We start from the raw sequence: 6000 nt of genomic DNA, 5'->3' as shown, positions 1-6000 counted from the left end.
AATTCGGATCCAAAATGGGCATTAAAAAATCACTGAAACATATTTACTTGCCTACTGTCTAATTAACGCCAACCTTGTAGAGCGAACAGAATGGGAAAATTATCACTGCTGCAACCCAAGTTTGGTCCTAAGGATCGGCAGTGGTTGTATGTGAGAGGTTAGTGTGGTCGCTCATTCGGACACGTAGGTTTCCTCTGAGTTCTCCGGTTTCCTCCCACACCAATGACTCCTTCACACCAAAATCTGAGCCGACGAGAGGCATTGATATAAATTGTAGAACTTCTTTGTTAATCGTCGTAAAATAAATAAAGTTTAAAACTTAAAAATCATAGTACCTAAAAGTATTGAAAGGAATCTAATGTTATTTGAAGTATTTTCATTTCGAAGGCAATGCATTCACAGTTTCATTCGATATGTTTTACATATAGTCAAAATATCTTATGTCATTTCCACTTTTTAATTGCTTGTAATCACATTGCAAAATGGTCTTCACCTTTCACTGTTCATTATCTTCACCTATCATACACATTCTATTACTAAAGATTGTAACAATGAAGTTATCGTTCTTAGGATTTCTGTGTCGACATGAACAGTGATAATTGTCACCGCTAATATGCCTGATTCTGAGAGAGGTTTGGAACCAAGATCACCAGCCATTAATGTCATCCAAGATTTTTAATGGCTATTGTTTATTACATTGTCAATTAAGGCTATGTGATATTAGATCAATTGTACACCCCATTGTCTTCCAATATCAACAAAAGTTTGGGGAAATAAGCTTTAAATGAAAGGTTACTAATTATTACTAATTAGCCAGATTCACATTTATTTAAATAGTGGTCCTGGAAGGTACGGAATGGTGGATCCTCAATAGTTGGTCGGGTGTTGTGGTAGAGATTCTACTGTAATGATGCAAGTTAAGCAGCATTTAATACCTTGAACAGTAATTGGATGGGTGACTGAAGTTTTTTTTTTTAAAGAGTAGAACTTTAAAAAATCTTATTGTAAAGAGAATTACCAAACTTAGTATTATATAGTTAATATGAGTAAAACATTTATGAACATCTTCTTTCAGGCTATTGATACTAAATTTAAGCTGAATGGATATTTACAATGAGCAGGTTATCTCTTTACCAAAATTATGAATTTCATGATTCCAGGGGTAAGGGTTTTGGTTCAAGAGTGGGACCAAAATTATATTAATTATAAACGCTAACATTTAAAGGAATTCTTTAAGTTTGCTGATATAGTATAGATCTAAATGCATATTTAGGAAAAGCAGAAAAGGGTGTACAAAAATTGTGAATTTCGAAAACCGGGTTTTGACTCTAGGACGGGTCGAAATTAGTCATATCGTGTTAGTGATATTATGTAAAGCCTTTTATCAGTATGGGATTGAAAATATTAAAACTATTTTGAACTCTTGTGGACTTTCTAACATATCTTTCAATATTTATATACAATTTATTGTTATTACTGTGGATGCAAAAGGTGCACATAGTATTGCAAGTGTGGATATAGATTATGTTCACACCCCGTGTAATGCAAGGTGGTTAAAGGCTAAAGTGAAACTAACATTAATTGATCATTTCAAACAAAATTGGCACACTACTCTTCAAATTTCACCAAAAGCATTAAACCACAGGATTTATAAAGAAGAACTGAAATTTGAAAATTATCTTAATTTATTATCAAAAAATGATGCGATTACAATTTGTAGATTTCGAACATGCAATCGATCACCATCTATCCATTGAAAGTGGGCGTTGGATTAACATACCAAGAGAGGATAGAGTATGTACATACTGTAATTCATGAGATTGGAAATGAATTTCATTATGTACTCAACTGTGATGCAATACAAGAACAAAGAATGAAATTTTTATCACCTAAACAAATAAAAATGAAAGATATCTTTACTTTTAAACAAATCATGTCTGTAACAATAAATACTGGTTTTTTTTGTTTTTTTGTTTTTTTTTAGAAAACTGATCTGTACTTTCATTAAGAAAATAAATAAAATGTATGCTCCCCTACCTAAAATGTCCATACTTCACATTAATAATAACACGTTTTTTTCTAACTTGATAAATACTTTATTACACGCATGTATTATTTACTAAATGTATATATAACAGCTTTTTGTCTTTATATCTCTGTATACCATTGCATAATGGTGATGAGATCCAATAAATTGAATTGAACTGTATGGGGCACTTTCAGGGGCATTTAAGATTTAAGAACATATCTTGTTATGTCTCCCCTTCCCAGAAGGGGGGCCTAATTTGTTTCAGTGTGAATTCTTCCACTTTTCATACAAAGTTTGTCTGGGCCATAACTATTTTGTCTTTTGACATATAGGCCTTTGATATTTGGTATACATGTGGGTATACCATGATAAGAAAGTGTGTCACATTTTTTTGTACCATTGTGTACCTTTTTTTTTTTTTGGATAACCTTTGACCTTGACCTTTTATACACATGTAAAGGTCAAATAATTGAATTTTTAGAGCATTTTTTTGTCCTGACCACAACTGTTTTATCTTTTGACATAGGCCTTTGATATTTGGTATGTTGGTGAGTTTAATTTACTAGCATATATTCACAACATTGTTCCTTGGTTGAAGCACATATACATATAGGTGACTGTTAATTTATGTACTGTAACTTGTAGTTTTCCTCTTTAAAGATGATCCCTTAAAATTGTTTTTAAAAAACTATGGAAAATGGTATACAGTTAAATTTAGTGTGTGCTAAAACCAATTCTTCTTATAGTTTCTATAATACAGTTGCTAAATATTAGAATTTAGCTTAGGTTATCATACAGAACAGGAAATTCTTTTCTAGATTTCACAGCTCTTTAGGACTAGTGATACTTATAACTTAAATACCCAGGTGACTGATAAGACCTGTGGACTATTGATACTTATAACTTAAATACCCAGGTGACTGATGAGGCCTGTGGACTAGTGATACTTATAACTTAAATATCCAGGTGACTGATAAGACCTGTGGGTCTAGTGATACTTATAACTTAAATATCCAGGAGACTGATGAGGCCTGTGGACTATTGATACTTATAACTTAAATACCCAGGTGACTGATGAGACCTGTGGGTCTAGTGATACTTATAACTTAAATATCCAGGTGACTGATAAGGCCTGTGGGCCTCTTGTGTATGTTAAACATACAAAATGTCTCGTAAGCAAGAACTGTAATACATATTCATGATATTCACTTTGTATAATTTTTTATACTATTGAATCATACATTTTGTGTATGATTAACACAATGAACTAATAGAAAGCTATATCGCGTGTAACATTTGTATGAATGACAGACAATAATGACGCTATACTCTGTTATCGTATTACTGATTATAAGAAAAAGTACTGCCTGCACAGATACAGAGGAAATGAGCTCTGCTAGCGTTACATAATTCTCTGTGGACCTAACAGAAGGCTTTGTTTCTTGTACTTGTCAGTTTCACACAATGATGTCAAGTGGCATTCAATCATCATCAAATGTTGCTTAATTAGTTTGACAACATTCCAGAAAATTCGGACTGCATCAGTTCAACACACGGAAAAGGAGGTAGGGGTAAGGGGTGGGGAAGGTTGAGTTGTGGGGGTAATCAGGTACTTTGTATACTTCATATCCAAATGATTGTCAATCCTTTCTACACATTGCATTATCAAGAGTTGGTATTTAAGGTCTAATCTACGGGGTTACGTTATGTGTCAGATTTAATTATGTTAGCAAACAATTGTGTTCATTCGATATGGTTTCATTTTATCTTTAGATCAAAGCGTACAATTCTATATTTCAAGAAATGTAAGAGTAAAGTAATTATTCCACAACACTTTGCAATTTCCATAGTCCTTGTCAAAACTACAAAGTAAACAAATGTTACATACTCCACCAGCACCTCCCTATCTTTCAGTATATTTCAATATATAAATGTTAACAGGTCTGGAAATTTGCAAAGTTTTGAAAATAGTAGCAAAATGATGTGTATATAGATTCTCAAAATTATGTTATGATTGAAATCGATGAATTCAAGTCACTGTATGCCAATATGATGCTGAATATTACATCACACACAAAGGCATGAGCTGTGATTAGTCACATGTTATTCCATCCATTATATAAAAAAACCAAAAACGTGATCAAACTATCATCTCTTTAGTTACCATGAGTTGTCCTTCGCGTTAGTACAAAAAACAATTTATCTCCTTTAACATCTCTGGAAAGCTTTAACATCTTTTGGAAGGAATATCTAGCATGATAAATCTTCCTGTTGTAGGTCAGAACTGAAACACTTTCTGTTTTTATATTGGAGAAGATGGATTATTGACAGATTTGGGAGAAAAAGCTTCCTAAATTATCCCAGCATATTATGTAGTCATCGTTATATGTAAGCTTGTTAAGCTTTCAGGGAGGAGAAAGGCACGAGGATTGTATTTATCAGTCAGAATCTGAAACAGACAGTTAACGGTACGTATTATGTGTTGTCATTGTGTATAAAACTAGACTACAATTTATATACACAAGATTGAAACTGATTAGGGATGGTTTTCAATTTCTCATTTATTTGTGTGGACTCTAGTTGTAATTTACCCATGATAATTAACCTAATACACTATATTTACCTGGGATACATTTGACAAAGCCAGCTAGGGTATAAATTGGTTAAGCTGATGAAAAATAAATTTCTACATGTATATGTCTCTATAGATGTTTACAGATGTGTATATTAATATCAAATACAGTGTGTTGATAAAATTTTTTGTCTATATACTATAGTATACTAATTTACAGGGAAGTTGTAGTTTTTAAAAATACATATTAATGTATAGTGAACTTGACAAGGTTGTGAAAACATATAAATGAATTAGTCACATTTTTTCCTTGTCATGTATATTTAAGAAATAATTTTAATTTTTGAAAATACATGAGGGTATGAACTGCAATGCCTCACACTTGTATACTTAATGAAGTGTGTTAGGACTTTGTGAAAATTAGGCCAGCATGAAGCCTTGCAGTTCGTAACTTTCACATATTTTCAAAAATCAAATTTATTTCTTAAATGTCTTAACAAGTGACTTATTCATTTATTTTCAAAAATAAAATCTATTTTTAATTTTTAAATTCTACTTTAATTTTTGTTGGAATTCCCAGCTGTGAAAATTGACGTACTATATTCATCAAAATTCAAAAGCGAAATATTCAAAATTGCAGCACATTCATGAGGAAATGGCTATAGGTACAATTTGTAAACATATATTAAAGGCCAAAACATTGGAAATGTAAATATATAATATTATTATTATGAATACATGTATCTTGTAACAACATCACAGATTTTGTTGAGGCCAGATTTCATCAGAGGATGATATAGACCGAGGTTATCACTCACAGTTATCAAGTAATTGGTGTCCAGGTAGCACAGAGGTAGCGCTCTTGCTTCTCACCGCTGCAGCCCGAGTTTGATCCTTGTGATCGGCAGTGGTTGTATATGAGAGGGAATGTCGATCACCTGCTCGGACACGTGGGTTTCCACTGGGTACTATGGTTTCCTCCCACATGAATGACCCCGTAGTGCTAACATCTGTGCGTCATTAACAGGACCCCATTGGAAATAATCATTCGAGCTTTCATGGGTTATCCTTGGTATTGAAGTATGTATGTTTGTATGTATGTATATATACCCAATAAACATTTATTTATTTTTTTGAAATTTAAATTTATTAATTAATTTTCATCCCAGAATTTACATAATATTTGATGAAATTATTTTCTGGTTTAGTACGTACTGTATGCTGTGTAGTATATATAGGAGAGAGGAGAAAATATTTGGCTGGAGCGGAAATCGAACCTGGGACTCCTGCATTACTAGTCAGGTGCTCTAACCACTGAGCTATCCAGGCCGATATCCACGGTCTGTATAGCCCTAACTACTACATTCCTCCCTCCGTAACTTCTCTTCACCCTCGAAGA

The 6000-nt window shown here is 32.8% G+C and overlaps 1 protein-coding gene across 1 annotated transcript in view; it reads left to right on the top strand.

Moving 5' to 3' along the window:
* Positions 1-1961: 1961 nt before the first annotated feature.
* LOC125665844 (5'-AMP-activated protein kinase subunit gamma-1-like) overlaps positions 1962-6000 on the top strand; it is a 167787-nt gene continuing 163748 nt past the window's right edge. Inside the window, exon 1 of the mRNA XM_056151053.1 lies at positions 1962-4497. The gene's annotated coding sequence lies outside the window, so the exon portion shown is untranslated. The remainder of the gene's footprint in view (positions 4498-6000) is intronic.

This window comes from Ostrea edulis, chromosome 10, assembly GCF_947568905.1.
Source record: "Ostrea edulis chromosome 10, xbOstEdul1.1, whole genome shotgun sequence".
In the NCBI taxonomy this organism is placed as follows: domain Eukaryota; kingdom Metazoa; phylum Mollusca; class Bivalvia; order Ostreida; family Ostreidae; genus Ostrea; species Ostrea edulis.
The sequence above is the reverse complement of the archived record's forward strand: the minus strand, read 5'-3'. Positions and strand labels throughout refer to the sequence as shown.